Source organism: Calypte anna, chromosome 1 (assembly GCF_003957555.1).
Source record: "Calypte anna isolate BGI_N300 chromosome 1, bCalAnn1_v1.p, whole genome shotgun sequence".
Taxonomy (NCBI): domain Eukaryota; kingdom Metazoa; phylum Chordata; class Aves; order Apodiformes; family Trochilidae; genus Calypte; species Calypte anna.
This window is the reverse complement of record NC_044244.1, coordinates 65,963,395-65,980,927: the sequence shown is the minus strand read 5'-3', so window position 1 is coordinate 65,980,927 and position 17,533 is coordinate 65,963,395.

Below are 17,533 nucleotides of genomic sequence, written 5' to 3'. Positions count from 1 at the left end.
TCTTACCCCATGCATTTTTAATGAAGATGGATGCACAGATGAATGCTGCAGCACTAGAAAGCACGTATGAGATGCCAAGTGCAAGAAGAGCATCTGGAAAAGATATTTCTGGAGGGTAAAACTTATTTTTAAATTTCTGAAATATTAGTAGTGACCATTTTCATAATAGCTTTTTTTGTTTATCAAATAGATGCATAAAATAGATGGCCAAAGAGCATGCCAATGAAGACTGATAGCACAAATGACTATGGAGAACATTTACCAATGTATTTTTCCATATAGTTACTGATAAAGCAACCAAACTTAGTGACAAGAGATAGAGATAATATGATGTGATTACATTCTCTCTCTCTTTAATTTAATGAGATAACCCCTGCTATTCTAAGGCTAGCGGTGTATTTTTGACAACTGCATTGCTATTTTCAGTACATGATGTGATACCTGGATGCTACCAAAGTACCTTTTTCCTCTGATTATTTTTGCCTGTTTACTATCAACAAATCTGAATTTTTATAGGGCCTACTTTCCAAATCTCTGCTTCTACAAATTGAGTCAGACTTATATAATGAAATAATATTGCAATAGCTATGAATACAGAAATACAGAAACATTTGTGTCTTTCTCACCACTTCTTAACTAATACAACTATTTTTCTTTCATTGCTTATGACTAACTATTGTTGTGTCATAAGCAGTAGACAGGAAAATAGGTGTTTCTTCCAAACATATCATTATAGTAACTAAATTAATGAGAAATACATCACATATTTTTAGGTCATTAGATCATTTTTTTGTCAGGAAAAATAGAAACCTTGTTTGAATCAACTGGAAATCATTATTCCTTCCACTAGGAATCACACTGAATGCATGAATTATAGTGAATTCATTTGGTACTGACAAAGTTACAACAAATTTCAGGGAAGATCTTTTATAAATCACAGTGGGTCAGGTTTTCCCCAAGCCAGAAATTTGTCTTTTGGCTGTGCCTGGCAGCCTCCCCAATTGGAAGAAAGGGGGGGAATAAACTTAGCTGAGGGGGGTCTAAATCCCATCCCCCCCAGCAGTCCCCTGGGACTGGGCCCCATGTCAGGAGAAGGAAGGGAAACCTGGGGCTGGGCAGAAGCTGAGGACAGCTCCTGCCCTGCTGCAGGGCTTTGGGATATCTTCAGGAGCAGCACTACACACACAGGATTGCTTAGGGGATGCATTTCCAAAATAACTACATAGGCAAATAATGTATAGGCATATCCTCAGGATACCCATCTGCATTAATTAGAAGTAAGTGTGTAAAATACCTCGTTAAACCACAGCATACCATGGTACACAGATGTTCACCAGGTTTTCAAGAAACCAAATTAAGGCTCTCTCACTTCCAGCTGCAACAGTCTCAGTGCAGTCTGAGAAATGTGACTATCAAGTATGATGACTGATAACGTTTCTACTTTGTGTCCCTCAGCCACAATGTCAGCTCCAGGCTCTCCTGTCCTGATATGTCCTGATAGTGAGATGCTGCCACCACTGGTTTTGGGGCTGAGTCCTGAGTCCTACCAGAGAACTGCTCTAGGTGGAAAACAAAGCCTTCCTTCTTTTCACATAGGCTTACTTTTATTCTGGAGCAGTTAACTTATATAATTTTATGATGTGGCCCCAAAAGCAGCTGGGGAGGCACAGCTGAGAAGGTGATGGCAAAGAGGAGCAGGTGGCTGAAGTCTAATGGAAACATTTCAGTCAGTATTACCATGGAAATAAAACTCTGTGGAGCTTGACTATCACTTGCCTGTTGGCATCTTCTCCCTCAGAGTGTCTTTGTGATGGTCAGTGTTTTGAAGATGACAAAATGCTCAGGTACTGTTCTAATTTATGCAGTGAGAAATATACACAGAAGCAACAGTCTTGATGTTTTCTCTTGACTATGGGTTGCAGAACCACCAAAAAAGACTTCCAGGCATTTTTTTAGTGCAGAAATTGGGAATGGAAGGGATACACTGTTAAATCACGTTGTGGCTTTTGAAGATGTCACAGTCATACTGGGAAATAGTAATGCAAAATTAGTAGAAAAAAATATGTCCAAATCACTTTCTGTGGTGTAGAAACTGCCCTACAGAGCTTTGTAGCTGGATACTGCCAGATCTTGCCATCTGCTGGACCCACCCTTCACTATGAGCCTTTGCCATTCTAATGGGAACCAGGATTTTGGTCATCAGGTACATATGGGTTAAAAAGAAACCAAGAAATGCAAAGTTATAGCAAGAAAACTGAAAGCCATCATGCAAGGGTTGACTCCTCAGATGGAATCAAAAGCCTTTGTAGCTTCAGAAAGGCACTGTATTCAATACCAACATCTGGGCGAAACATTGGCACTGCTCAAGTCTATGGGGGCTTTAGCTGTGATTTTCTAGATGTTTATCCATAATTCTGCTTCAGTTGTTTGAGGTCAGCTGAGAGGTCCTGGTAATTTTATGCTTACCTGGTAATGAGAGGAGAATAACAAGGCTGAAAAGCTTAATGATAGTTAATTCACAAACACTTTTGTGTTGACTGAATAGAAGACATTATTTAGAGATATAAGTGGATGGGTTAATTTTTTTAAAAAGGTAGGATTATTACAATATCAAAATAAGTAGGTTTTGAAACGGTTTTTAAGGAAATGTTTGTTCTAGCACAAAAATAACATATGTTGCTTCTAATCTTTTATATGTTTTATATGATAGATTTGTTCTCTACATTAATTTTCTTGTAATTAGGTTTAGTGATTTTCTTGTTTCTTGAATAATAAATCCTCTCAATATTCTTCATACTTCCACTGTTCATAAAGACACAATTTAAAGCCTTTTTGTTGTCTGTGGCTGAAGACTTCTTTTTTTTCATGCTGCTTAGTAGGTAACTGGTGCTGCATTATACAGTGTGGTTGTGAGCTACTATTTATCATCCCAGGCACTGTCTTTGTACAGCAAATGGAAATTACTGAGCTTCCTGATGTTTGTGGGGGACTGCAGAGATGCACATGCATGTGTGGCCTCCTTTTCCACATGCAAACTCCATTTTAAAAATAAGAGACCTGCCTGTTGCTGAAACACACCTACATCTGCTGAAGCTCTGGGAAGGGTGACTGGTACAGCCAGAGTCAGACTGGAAGTCCTGAATCCTCAGTCTTTACCTAACAACTAGAATGTAACCTGTCCCATAGTGATGGGGCTCCTTTTCTCTGCATAGATGTAGCAACTTGAAACAATAACAGGAATTGTCTAAAGACCATGTTCTCATCAGGGTAAATGCAGCCAAATAGAGCCTCACTTAAGCGTGGGGACTCTGCATCAGTGCCATTGGAGGATACTGCCTTTGCTACATCACACATTTTGCTGAAGTACAACTTCTGAATTAGTTTAGCCAAGTGTGAAATGTAAAAAGATGTGATTTTGGATTTGCTAGCTAGATGCAAGTATAGTACCACTAATCATAATAAATTAACTGTCTTGCTAAGCTTAGAGATACCTTTCCATTTCCTCTCCACCACTGTTGAGAGCAGAGGAAAACCAGGAAGACCTGTTTCCTGAAGACTGGAAAAGAACAGAGGCATCAAGAGGAGTAAGTCTCTCTCCAAGGGGTAAATGAGCAGTGTAAAATTACACCTTTTCAGTTTATTAAGTACTAATTAAGTGTTTCAAGCCTGGCATTCCTCTACCCAACATGTGGTGCCAAGAAAGCAGTCACCCATGTGTTTGGAGGTTGCTTGCTATCCTGTCAGTATACAGAATCCAAGCGTAGCTTTTTCTTTTTTGGGTATTGCTGCCAATAAATCATGTGTGCCCTACTGAGGTGATCCCTTATTCAGAAGTTGTTATTGTCCAAGAAAGATGTGTGACTGCTTCAGAGAGCTCATGTGATGCCCAGGCATCATCCCTGTGCTTGGGGAGCCTCATTAAGGCCTGATTGACCTCAGGAGGTGGAAAAATGGTTCTCTGGCCATCCACCAAGAGCAAGGAAAATGAACTGATCCCTGGTATGTTTAGGCAGGAGATTCCTGACTCTAAACAGAGCCATTGCCACTGAATATGCTGTAAATCTTGATGTAGCTCCAGGTGAAAAATACTCTTTCCCTGAAATCCTCCTCTTTGCTATCAATTCATGGAGGTGGTTAAGAAAGGGACCACAAGAGGACTGTGAGGCAGGTCTGTAGGTGTTTACAGGGAGTATCCTCCAAGCAGGAAAGTAAATGCTAAATGTATAGTTTGAAAATTAGTGGCAGAGTTTAACAACATGGGCCAAGGTGAAAGAGGAAGTTCCTTCCTGATATGTGTTGAGAGAAAAAAGTTTTTAAGGGGAGGGGGAACAGTAGAGACAGGGAAGGGGAATAACCACTGAAGAGTTGCGCCAGGCAGGACAAACATCCAGAAAGGGAGAGAAAGGGGATGCCATTAAAGACACTGACAAGCAGACTCCTCTCACAGCTCTGCTCTGACTGGGTATCAGACAGGGTTTTCTGAGGCCAAAGAGAAGCATGCTATGGAGCCTGAGATTTGAGATGTTGAGAACCCAAACAGGAGTTTCCTCTAAGAGTCCCGCTTAGTTGTCTGGAGCTAATCTAATCATGCACTAAAATATTTTTCCCCAACACTCCAGCCAGAAGAAAATAATAGTAACATAGCTGAAGACTTTTTAGTGGAGCAGACCTGAGCTCAAGGGTGGCTAATTGGGTCACAGACCATACAATCTGCATGCTTCAACTTCAGAAGCTGACTTATTAAGTACTTGCCTTTTCTTACCGTGTCTTGCTTTGTGCAGTTTCTTGGTGTTGCTCTACAAAGGCAGTTTAGTTTAAGCAAGATTTTACCCATACTCTGTGGATGTTTACAGTGAGCATCTCCCAGACAGGGAAAGAAGCTTGAGGGAGATTCCTGATAAATCCCATATGAGCTAAACTCCAGCTGTCTGAGCATCTTCAGCATAATTCCAAATAATCCACTTGACTGAACTACAGATAAATAGAAAAAAGGTTGGGCTTACTGATTTTCTGTCAATATTTGAAATATTTTGCTTTCCCTCCCTTAAGTTGCTATAGCAAACGCTAAAACTATTCCTTCTTTTCTGACTTACATCAGCTTTCAGTTTACTGAAAGTAACTTTCAGTATACTGGCAAACTTCACCCCTCATTAATTTTTAAGATGTTTCAAACTGTATTCCTTTCCTCGTAAAACTTTTTTGGATAAAAAAAAAAAAAAGAGAGAACAGATTAAATTGGGTAGTAGTTTTATGATTGTATAATAACAGAATGAGAATGGATGGGGTGCAAAGCTTAGCAACGCTTAATTTAGGATCATTATTTAGCCAAAGTATAAGAAAGTATTTAGAAATAAAAGAAGATGGAAATTTTAAAATAGTAGAAATTAAATAAACCTGGGGACCAAAAAAAAAATCCCAGCTGAGTTTGCAAGAAAGCAACAAAAAGTAATACCAAGAAAGTAAATCCTTAGTCCTACATTATTATTATAAATATGGCATCCAAAACCATAATAACCATAAAGAACAACAGGCATTGTAAAAATTGTCTTTGCAGCTCCCATTTATTTGGCAAGATAATTTACCTGGAATACAAAACATAAGCATCATCAATTTAAATCTGAAGTATTTTAAGGTGTTTAGGTGAAAGGTATGCTCCAAACCCACCTTTCATCATCACATGCACTTGAATGTAATGAAGATTTGGTCTCTGAATGAAACCAGGGAGAAAGTCATATACTTTGATCTCTCACTCCACGTTTTTTTAAAAGCTTATCTTGTAATGAAAGGAGCCTGCATTATTCATCTTTTTGCCTGATGTATCAATATGCCATGAGGTACAAAAAGAAATCACATAACTTCTATCAGATTTTTGCAGTTGATAAGGTAAATCATCCAACCGCAAATGTTAGAAATTATATAGTTTATCTGGGCAATTTACCTCTGGGATAGTGTCTGAATTTCAGCTAACATTTTTGCACTTTGTATCAAGAGGAGAGAAGGAAGAGTATGCTCAGAAGAAAGCCCAATCAAAGCTGCTGATGGCAGCAAAGGCAGATAGATAGAGAAATTTGTGTTACATCGCAGTGAAGCAGCCCTTCAGCAAGAGAGGGGATTAATTACTATGTGCATAGTGACTAATGGCAAATAATTTGGAATGAAGATTAATTGTTTCCCTAATATGCCATGTTTGCTGGCCACAGGCTTCCTGCCCGGCTGCCGCAGCCCTGTGGGAGCCCAGTCAAGCAGCCTCTTAGTGTAACAACCTGAGTGAGGGTTTATTCCTTCATCTGCCCCTTATAGAGACTTCCAGTTAGCTTAAAATATGTCCATGTCACCACACCTAGCTAAGACTGAGGCCATCCCAATGAAGCTCTCCATTTCCCTAGGCAGAAAGCTTTTGGACTTGAGAAGTCTGGGAAAGTGGAAAAGCTGGTGAATAAATAAGAAAGAGAATGTCTAGAGAAGATCTGGACCTCCTTTCCATAAGGTTCACTTTTATTTCAGGAGACTGGGATTTAGTGAAACTATCATACTGAAACATATGCCTCCACCTCAGCAGGGTCCACACCTGATCCTGGCAGACACATATTTCAGACTCATATTTGTCACAATGAACACTAAAAATCACCCATCTGCAGAACCTTGGTTTCCCCTCTTGCAACAGTCCTGCACTCTCAGATTTCTTGCAACCCCAAAGAAACTATTCACCATCTCTACAGTGATCTTAGAATAAAGAATAATCAGGCCATGTCTCTGTCCCATAAAAACCACTCTTATCCTGGAGCCAATGGCTTCTGCTATGGCTTAAACTGTTTGTACAGGACAAGGAGATGGTTTTTAGAAAAATGAGGCATATTTTCAAAGGGATGTCAGAGCCTGGAGTCCTGACCAGACAGATGATTAAGAACAGTTTGCATTAAAGGTGCAGCAGTAAGGAAGCTCAAGTGTGTGTTCCATAAGCACTTGGAAACTTTTCGTTATTTTTTAAACAAAGTTCTTCATAGTCTAGATGTCTTGGGGGTCTCTGATATTTACAGAATCATTTAACTTCCTGAAGACAGTTGACCCAAATTAACAATTGCTGCTTGCAACCAACTCTCTAGTCCTGGCAGCATAATTCCCCAGGAACATTCGAATGTATCACAAAAACTCTCAAGAACTGCATTTTTCCTTGTAATGCCATTCAAAAGACTAAGTAGTAAATGGTCATGCAGCCTGGAATATACTGTTTCTTTTGAAGCTGGTTCTTGCAGTTAAGGAACAACTTTGTGGAATTTCTTGGCTCAGGTGTTGTATCAATATTTGTTCTTGCTACCTTGCTTGCGATAAGCCCTGTGTTAACTTTCACAGCACAGGATTTGAAGCCCTACTCTTGCACTGAAAATGTAAATACCTAAGAAAAATAAGAAGTAGCAGCACAGATGGCAGGAACTTAGAAGGATAGAACTTCCTAAACACTAGTGTTATTTTATATGGCTTGGTGAGCCAGTATTTTCTTGTTCCACTAGACTACTGAGATGTATGAAGAATTACTAAATGTATGCACATGATATCTATCAAAACAGGAATTTTTATGAATGTCATATATTAATCCCTCTGATCTAAGAGTCCAGTTGCAGAATGTAATTAGGAATTCTATCAGCAGGAGTCTACATTTGTCAAATCATAATTACATCAAAACTGGCTTTACGTGCTCATCTTGCATAGTCACGGGGGGCAGGTTCTTGCATACTTTCCAACAACAAATACAACCTTTCTGTAGAGGCAATCCTACCAACTTTTTTAATGTGCTCTGAATGTTAAGGTGATACAGAGCACATAGTTAAGGTTATATATGCATCTGGCCCTAAGCAGTAGGTACTGCTTTTGGTTGTCTAGATGAGATAGAAGAGAGTAAAATACTTCCTTAGCCTAAACCATTATGGGTCTCCTCACAAGAGCTGTGAGTGAATAATGTAAGGAGAAGGCAATCAGGGCAGGCCACACAGGACTATATCCAGGTGGGTTTTGAAAGCCTCCAGAGGAGGAGACCCTAGAACCTCTGGTCAGCCTGTTCCAATGCTCTGTCACCCTCACAGAAAAGAAGTTTCTCCTCATGTTGAGGTGGAACTTCCTATGTTCTATTTTAAGTCCATTATTCCTTGTCCTCTTACTGGGCATCACTGAAGGGATCAATGATCTGTCGTCCTTAGAACTTAATCAGGTGCAGAAAAGATTGTTTTTAATTTTAAGCAAGGACTGACAGATCGTTGGTAAGAACTGGTCATAATTATGAATTCTTGCAAATTAAGGCTTGTAAGTTATTCTTCTAACTGCTACTTGTGGAGATGTTTGATATGTATCCAAATATATTGCTGCTGCAGTAAGATGTGGCCTTTCAATGCAGTGAGTTTGATAGATTCACTAAGTTTAATGATGCAACAAAAAGTTACTGCTTTCTAGTGCTATCTATTAAGATAATTAATGAATCCCATACATAAGGCTGTCTCTACTTACTTGTATTAATCCACATAGAACAACATTGTAAAACTTTCCCTTGTAGTAGTAAAGATATGTTACCTCAACATATGATTTAATCAGCACTTTAAGTAATGTGAGGTTTTCTGCTGAATGAATTTGGATGCCTGTCTCATGGTTTAATATCATACTCATGCAGTGCCAAACTCTGCCCTGAGGCTTATAACTCCAGGCTTGCTGGCACTTCCTCAAATGGAACATCTAATTAAACGGAGCATGGATTCACCTTGATTTACTCTTCCAGTTATAGAGAGACTTCAGTGGACTAAGGAGACGGCTAGATGATGCCTGTGTCCCTTACAGATGACAGAGCATGGGAGCATGCCCAGACCCTGAAATAGGTGAGACAAACCTAAATCCCTCACCTAAGATGTCCTTGTTTGCCTCAGGATAGACCTTAACCCTTAATATTTTGAACTTGCAGTTCATATATTCTGCATATATTCTGAATATTCATATATACAACAAAATAACTCACAGAATATTCAATAAAACTAGGAAAAATACAGTAGTTTTCTTAGGAAAAAAAGAAAAAAACCCCACAACAGTAGATCAGAGTTAGGGTTTATTTTTTCTCTTGTTGCCCCCCATGCTGGTGATGTAGGCCACAGCTTTGTATACAGATACTTCTTTCATCTTTTTATTTGCCTCCTCTAAATCTAAATTAAAAGTTAAATAATTTGTGGACTTGTAAAGCCATGGGGAGAGTATGCATATTATTTTATCTCATGAAGTGATGTCAGGAACCATGTCTTAGTGTGAAAAATTTGAGTGTGCTCCTTCTTGGCAAATGTTTTCATTGCATCAAAGGTCACGTAACACTGCAACTAAATGTTATATTTTGGACTGAAACCTTGCAGGTAGGGAAAATTAAAACTATCTGGAATAAAAAAAATTCAGCTTGTCTTGGAATCTTCTGTTAAAAGTAGGTAGCACACAAATATATTGTGAGCAAACAAAATCAATGCTTAACAAAAATGCGCACTGCCTGGGTGTAGTACGCTGGTGTTCTCTGTTTCTTACCCTCTCTTGTGGCTGACAGGATGTCCCTTTTTATATAGTGGGCTTTTTGTTTGTTGATGTAGGCTTGTCTTGCTGAAGAGCTAGATTTTCCAGAAGTAGAAATTTCCCGTCACCATTTTTCAAATGTCTTCTTCCATTTCCTCTCTGTGATGGGTTATGTTTGGCAGTCTAGAAGTAGTCTAGCACCTCTAAATAAACTACTCTCAGGTTTTGAGTAAAGCTGATTACTATGGCTGAGTCAGTTGTTTTATGAATTTCCTGACCAGCAGAATTTTATGGTGCAGTTGTCAAAAGTTCCTGTCTGGGTTTTGCTTGTAATATTTCTTTCACTTAATGATTATAGAATAGGCCAAGCTCATAAAATTTAACCATGTAATTTGCTGAGGTCAATTGCTGTTGCCACTCCCTCCTGCCCAGAGGAGCTCAATAAGATAAATTGTAAAAGCCAATATTTGATTTTCAAAAATACACTAAAGGAAGAATATTTCTGTAGATAAACAGAAAATGCATTCACCAGGCTTTTCTTGGTTTTGAGAAGTCTCCTAACAGTGTTGAGCTACATATGAGAAAAATCTTCATGTATGTTTTTAATTTCAAATAGTTGGATGCCTACACCTGTTTTTATCCCCATTCCAAATAATTTTAAAAGATGTTTTACAAACAGATAATAAACCAAAGTCTTGGGAAAATCTTTAAGAAGCTGGAAAACATTTATGTACAGCTGAAACAGCTAATTATATTTTTTCTTTCCGTGGCCCTTGGGCATCCAATTGCATTGGAAATATTGCCACATACTGCTGGTAGAGAATGAAAAAGACAATATATTTGAGATGGTAGAAAGAAATAAAAATTGTCTGGTTTACATATATTAATTTTACTCTGGACAGCTCTCTGCTTTTGACTTTTAATAGAAGTATTGTCTTTCCTTCTGATCATACTGGTGGTACATAGGGATCTGGTACATTTACCAAAAAAGCCCTCCCCATTTATATTTTTGCATATGTGCATACACCTGTTCAGGAACAATAGCAAAACAATCTGTTATTTTGACATGTATTAATTTCTAGGTGTAGGAGCTACAGTTACATCTGAAGATGATCCATTTTTGCCTTTAAGAAATGTGAGAATAAGGCTCACTTGCTTCCCAAAAAATGAGAGACCATAGCATTACCCTGACAAATGAAGTAGAAACCCATAATGGACTGACCTATGAATGGATAAGGAAAAAAAAGTTTCTTTTAGAAAGGAGAAGCAGAAAACCCAGCTGATGCAGAAGCAATACTTCTAATCCAGCATCTGGAAATATTTGCATTATTCTTAGAGCTGCTCCTGACCATAACACATCAGGTTACTTGCAGCAGCTAGGATCAGCTAATATACAATGATACACTAACCAGCACGTTAAACACCATGTATATTGGCCAGTATTATGGAATAAGTTTTATAGCAGGAACTGCTTCATTCTTTTCCTGAAGTATTAAATTTCTATCTCAATTGCTAGCAGCATGGAGCTGATCAGATAATGTCTTTCTACTGGCTGGACTTTGATCCTGGGAAACCCCTGCCACAGCATAGTACTCCAAGAAGATAAATTGGTGTACATGAATAAAAGCATAGAAACCATTCCATTCATTAATGCTGTAGGGAAACTTTTAGTGATAATACCAAGCCTCCATACATAAGATTGAAAAATAATTCTGCACGTAAGCTTTCTCTCCTTTTTTTCTAAACTTGTGATGGCAAACTCAGAGGAGCTTCTTCCAGCTACTTCTTCCAACAACACTCAGTAACTTTTTCTAACAGAAAAGAATCAACATAGAACAACCCAGAGATTAAAACTCTGTAAATCAAAATGTGTATTTGGTTTTATTTTTTGATGCTGATGCAAAGAAATAGAACTCTGACATGTGGCCTGGTCTAGACTAGGATAGGATTAGTATTATCCATTTTGAAGTTTGCAACAAGATGCTGGAAACTGTACCTCTTTCCTCAGTCTTCAGCTGCTTCCTGAGTTTCCCCCTGTTCCCAGGCACCTGGCTCCCTATTGCTGCATCCACCTCACTCCAGGATGGGTCTTATGGTCCTTGTGCCAGAACATCTCCATTGCAGTCTCACCATAAGGTACATTGAGACTACCATACCTTCTCTTTAAGGCAAATCACACAAGAACAGGCTGTGGGCAGACTACCAGGGCAGTATATTTTGTGTCTTTCACAAGGGTTTATTGCTGAGCAAAGATAGTTGTCAGTACCACATCCCTCATGAGAACTAAACTTCATTTGGAAAAGGAATTATATGTCCTCACAGAGACAACTTCTCAGGGTTGGAATCTGTGGTCCTCCACAATTTTTACGAGCCAAGATGCAGAGATGTGAAACTGGGCGAAGAAAACTAATGATCACCAGTTCAAAGACCTGTCTCTAACTTCTTCAGCTCCCTTCTCAGTAAAATAGGGGAACCTAGGCTCCTTGGTAAAGTAATGTAAATAAAGTCTAGGGGCCAAAGTACTAGAGATTAAGGTTTAAGTGTTATAAAAGTTAGTTCTCAATTAAGAATTTTCTATCTTCTCAGTGTGATTGCCCCATACAGATCACCTTCAGTATTTTGTTCTCCACTACTTTCTTGCATTTTACATGTTTTTGACTATTTGAGAGCAGGAAAGACCTTACAGAGGTTTTTTTACAAGGATATTAATAATTTAAAGTCTTTGTTGCTCACCCTCAGCCCTACATAGAGGAAGAGATTACATATCCTTATAATATGTTATTTGATCTTCCATTTCTCTCTTCTTGTGAGAATCTACCCTCTTTCCTGTTCTCTCTTGCTCTTTAACACCATAGAGATTGAAGCCAGGAACAACCTATGAAACTTTTCCATTGCTAGCATTTCTTCAAAGAAGCCTTGCTATTACCACTCCAGTCTCTACTAACAGAAGAAATCTTTGAAATGCATGTCTTCCCAGCATGGTCACAGTAATGTTGAGCATATGGATTTTAATTTTAAATGGTTGGTTGTTTTAAACTGTTCATTGGCCTTATCATCTATCAGCAAGCTTGCAGCAAGGGAGGGCAGAGCCCTTCTTAAATCTTCGTTTGTGAAGCCAAGCCATGAAGTGACCATGTAATTAAAGAGATGAGAAAGTCTGGAGTTTGTTTTTCTTTTAAAGGAAGGTTACCCACGCACTGGCTTCTGCTTTACTATAGGTTGGCCCAACTATAGCCCCACAACTCACCCCGTAACTACCTTGTTATTGCTGCCCACATGGATTTGGCTCTTGTGCCTCAGCAGAGCCTTGGTACATGCCCACTAACTTGTGACTGTCTGCTGCAGAGTAAATGTGAGGTTACCCAGACAGTGTGATACCTCCTGGAGCCATGGCAGAAAGTCCAGGCTGAGAGGCTGCCTATGGCTGTAGAGTCTGACAGAAACAAAATGAAATGAGAAATGGTTTGGCCCTGGCCCCAGAGGGATTGTCATCATTCCACGAAGAAAGTAAAAGCTAAAAATAGCCCCCTGAGCCCTCAGAAGCCACGGGATGAGCCTAGAGTGCTTATTAAGGCTTATTATTATTATTAAGACTTATATTATTATTATCAGGCCAAGCTCCTGGGCAAGAGTTTTGTCTTCTTGGACCAGCACCCAGTTGGTGGCCACATCTGTCTCTGCAGGGGCAGGTAAGTGCTGTGAACAAGGGACCGTGGCCAGAGATGTAGTTAAAGCACACGTTTTCCTTGAGGATGAGCCTTCAGCTGCTGGACCCTGCAGCAAAACTTTGCCAGGCCAAAGACTGTGAGGTCCCTGGGGTAAGCCCTGGGAGAAGTAATTCCCAACAAAGTAATGCAAAAAGAGCAAAGAAAGGAGATGATCTGTTTCATCCTATCTGTAAGCACACCAAATTACTCAGTTACACTGTCAGGTAATCCTAGCCTGGATAGAATTAAGTTTGTTAGCCCTTTCAGTAAAGCAGCATTAACTAAAATGAAAGCATATTATATTCAATCTATCGAGCTAATCTGCTCTGCTAATGCAATAATCTTGGAAAGACAATTTGTAGGAGATCTCTGGGAAGCTGGGTTTTACTTTTTTTTTCTTTTTCTTTTTCATTTTTTTCTTTTTGTTTTCTTTTTCAGAAAGTTCTATGATAAATATGTGAAATATCCGAATACCAAGGAGTTAATAGAATAAAATGGAATTAGTATTCCACAATATAGCTGGATATGTGGAATGATGTAAAACTCTACAGTTGCAAAATGAGCATTTTTTGTTGTTGTGGAAATGTTTTTTTTAAAAAATATGCTGTATTTCAGACTGTAACCAGGGAAGATTAGACAAATGTGCTAAAAAGAGAGAAAAATATGTGATAATTTATGTATGTGTAGGAGAAAAAAAGCAAAGTTGATTAAACACCCTCTTACTTGCTCCTGCAGATCAGGCTCTCCACAGCAGCAGCTCTGCTCTGTCATAGCTGAGAACCTTATTAATAAAGAAAGCAAATCTTGTATTTGGAGGTGTCAAGTTTTCTAATTTCATGGAGTTTGGATCAGGCCTTGAGGCTCATGGGGCACAAAATTATCTCTAAAAGAAATCAAAGATATTCTGAGTCAAACAAAATCTGGAGGGAACCACTTTCATGAAAAAATGAACCACAGGAATGTAGACACCTCACTGATCAGGCTCTGCCACAGGCAGGCAAATACTGTGATTCATTTGGCAAACACAAGAGATCTGTTTGGTACCTCTAAATGCTCATCTTATATTTTCTGAAATCTGCATCTAGGGGTAGATTTCCTCTCACTTAAGCTTTTCAGGATGAGAAATATGCAATAATAGTCTACACTTTTTTCTTGGCATGATGAGGAGCGATAACAGCCCTCAAGGGTGGTTCAGCCCTAGCGCTGTAGAACATCTCCATCTGTCTGGCCATACCCAGCTTTCTGGGCACCTCCATTTCCCTGCTGCCCATGGGGGAATCTCAACCTAACCTCAGAACAGCTTTTGGAGGGCTAGAAATGGGCTGACTGTATTAATCCTTCCACAAATATCTGCAAGTGGCATCCATGACACCTGGCTTTAGTGACCTAAGAATTGAGTCCAGTCTAAGGCAGCTGCCTCCCTCTTCTAGCCAGTGCAATGAAGCAAGCAGCTGCAGAGATCCTTTTATCTGATGTGACTAGGTAAGAACAAATAACCTTCTGGCAGTGCCTGCTCCTCCCCAAAAGAGAAAAAAGACATCTAGGGTGAGTAGCATCAGGATTTCCTCAGTATGGCAGATCTCCATACATGTGCTGCTGCATCCACTGACCTCATATGGTGAAAGCCACTTTGGTAATGCTGTGCTTCAGTCAGACCACTTAAGCTAATGTATTCCTATCCAGAGGAACATCTCCAATATAATACCCTGAGTGCTCAACGTAATGGGTTGGAAAAGTCTGTCTGAGCAGTGATCACCTTGGACATTCAACAACACTATAGCTGCAGGTGCTCTATACGTGTAGCGTATAGTGTTCATGAATCTGAGCAGACAGATGTGTGAAAATACTTATATTTTATTCACCAGTGATATCTGGAACTTGTTGAAATTTTAATTTTCATTAAACATTCAAGCACTTCTGAACTGCGGTGTTATTTGAATGCATAATTTAAAGGGATTTTTAAAAAATATATTTTATGGGTGATTTTTGCAGCCATTCTTTCCTAGTGTTTATTAAATCAAATTTGTTTGTAAAAGCAGACACATGCAAGAGGATGCAACACTGCATTTTTTTTCAAAAGCAATATTAATCATTAATCATTAAAGACCTTAGTCAGTCTTTATGAGTCAGATAAAATCTATGGTTTTACTAAAAAGAATCTACAAAGTATAGGTAATTCTTCGTGTATTGCATTCAGCAGGTCAGTTACTGTAATTCAGTAATTATAGTGTGTGGGCTGTCTGCACAGATTTTTGCAGACAAAATCCCTGAGTCACAGCTACTTTTACAATGCCCAAGTTTACTTGGTGGGCTCTCACACTGTTAGCCTCCCCACTCACATAACTCCATGACTGCTCCATCACTATCTTCTGCAATGAAATCCAGCAAAAAATTTCCTACACCTGTATTAGTTTTGGTATAATCTCATTCAGCCTCACTCAGTCACATACTGCTCCTAAAAAGACAGTTCTCCTTTACATGAGTTTTATCAGGTCACTTATTAGTGAAGTTTAATTTTACTTACTCTCACCATGGAGAGTGCAGATTATGAATATTAATATCAGGGTATATAACTGCAGTGTTTAATGTGAAATTCAAAAAGGAGATACAAATACAGATACACACCATAAAGCTCTTGCTTCCACAAAGACCACTGAAATAGAGAATAATTTTGAAGCCAACCAAGGCATTATCGAATCAAATCTCTTGACTGGTATACTGGATTTTTAAACTTGCCTGTGACTTAGCCAAGTAATTTTCTACAGTTTATAAAATACTGACAACAACACAGCTGAAAAATGTTATCTGGTATTTCAAAGGTCTTTAAATCTGTCAGGAAAATACATCACTGTATGTCATTTCTGTCACAATGCATTAACATTTGTGACTGTTTTGTTTTGTTTGTGGGATGAACTCCTATATCTAAACTACAACAGCAGAATGACTGATTTCTGTGACTTCTGGTGAAGAGCTTCAAAAACATTAAGAAGTTATTTACTCTTTTATTAAAAAGATTTTTATTAGAAAAAAAAAAAGGGAACTAAAGTGGAGAAGAAGAGAAAAAAACCTGTATTTTCTGTCTTTTTCCCTTTAAAAAAGAAGACAGCATAAAGTGGAAAAGCCAAAGACTGTGGGAAGGCAAATAGGTTAGCTATATACTTTTTGCTGGAAATCCTTGGTGTATTATCACAAAGGGCTTTTAGCATTCACTTTTATGAACTTCAATGGAGAATAAAATTCAGTCTGGAGAGGAGAAGGCTCCAAGGAGACCTTATTGTAGCCTTCCAGTATCTGAAGGGTGCTACAAGAAAGCTGGTGAGAGACTTTATAGGATGTCAGGTAGTGACAGGACTAGGGGGAATGGCTTCAAACTAGAGGACAGCAGATTTAGATTGGAAGTTATGAAGAAGTTCTTCACCATGATGGTGGTGAGACACTGAACAGGTTGCCCAGAAAGGTGGTAGAAGTCCCATCCCTGGAAATTTTTAAGGTCAGGATGTACAACCTGAGCTAGTGGGAGGTGTCCCTGCCCACGGCAGGGGGGTTGGAACTACATGATTTTAAAGGTCCCTTCCAACCCTGAAAATTCCATGATTCTATGATCCCATGGAGAGCTCGGCTGCATCTGTGCTATGCAGAGTGGAGAGTCCACCTCTATTTTGGGAACAGGGAGGATGTCCTGGGCCAGACAGAAAGGACATTTTGTCTGACTCAGTGTGGAAAGGTACCTCCCACTCAATACACATGTCTGGGCCTGGCAGGGTTGGGCAGTAGCAAGTGGGGGAGGCACTGCCCATGAATTTCATCTTGTGTCCTCCCAAGATGTCACACCACCACTCAGTCAACCATGGGCCGTGTTCTCACTTGGCAAATGAACCCTTAAATCTGACATGACAGGTGACATTTTCCATTTTCATACTTCTAAACTCTGTTTTGTCTTTGCTGAACCTTCACTGATGCCCTGAACGTGGGCTTATCAAAGGTCTTTCATGCTAGCACTGAGGTGTTGCCACCAAGCTCTGGTGCTCTGACTGTGTCAGGGAAAAGCCAATGTTTACCACTGTGCTGCATGATGGGGTGTGTATATTTATAATTCCCATACTGTAACATGCTGTTACAGCATTAGAAGGGTGAGCATTTATTTTGTGGTGGTAACTTTCATGAAGAGATGCTAGAAGGGATTTGTGTGATGGAATATAAAGTGCTGTTTGGAGCTGGCTGGGTGCCTGAAATTATCTCACTAATGCTTCCTACTATAATGTGGTAATCACAGGGCACTGGGGTTATTTATAACTGTCTAG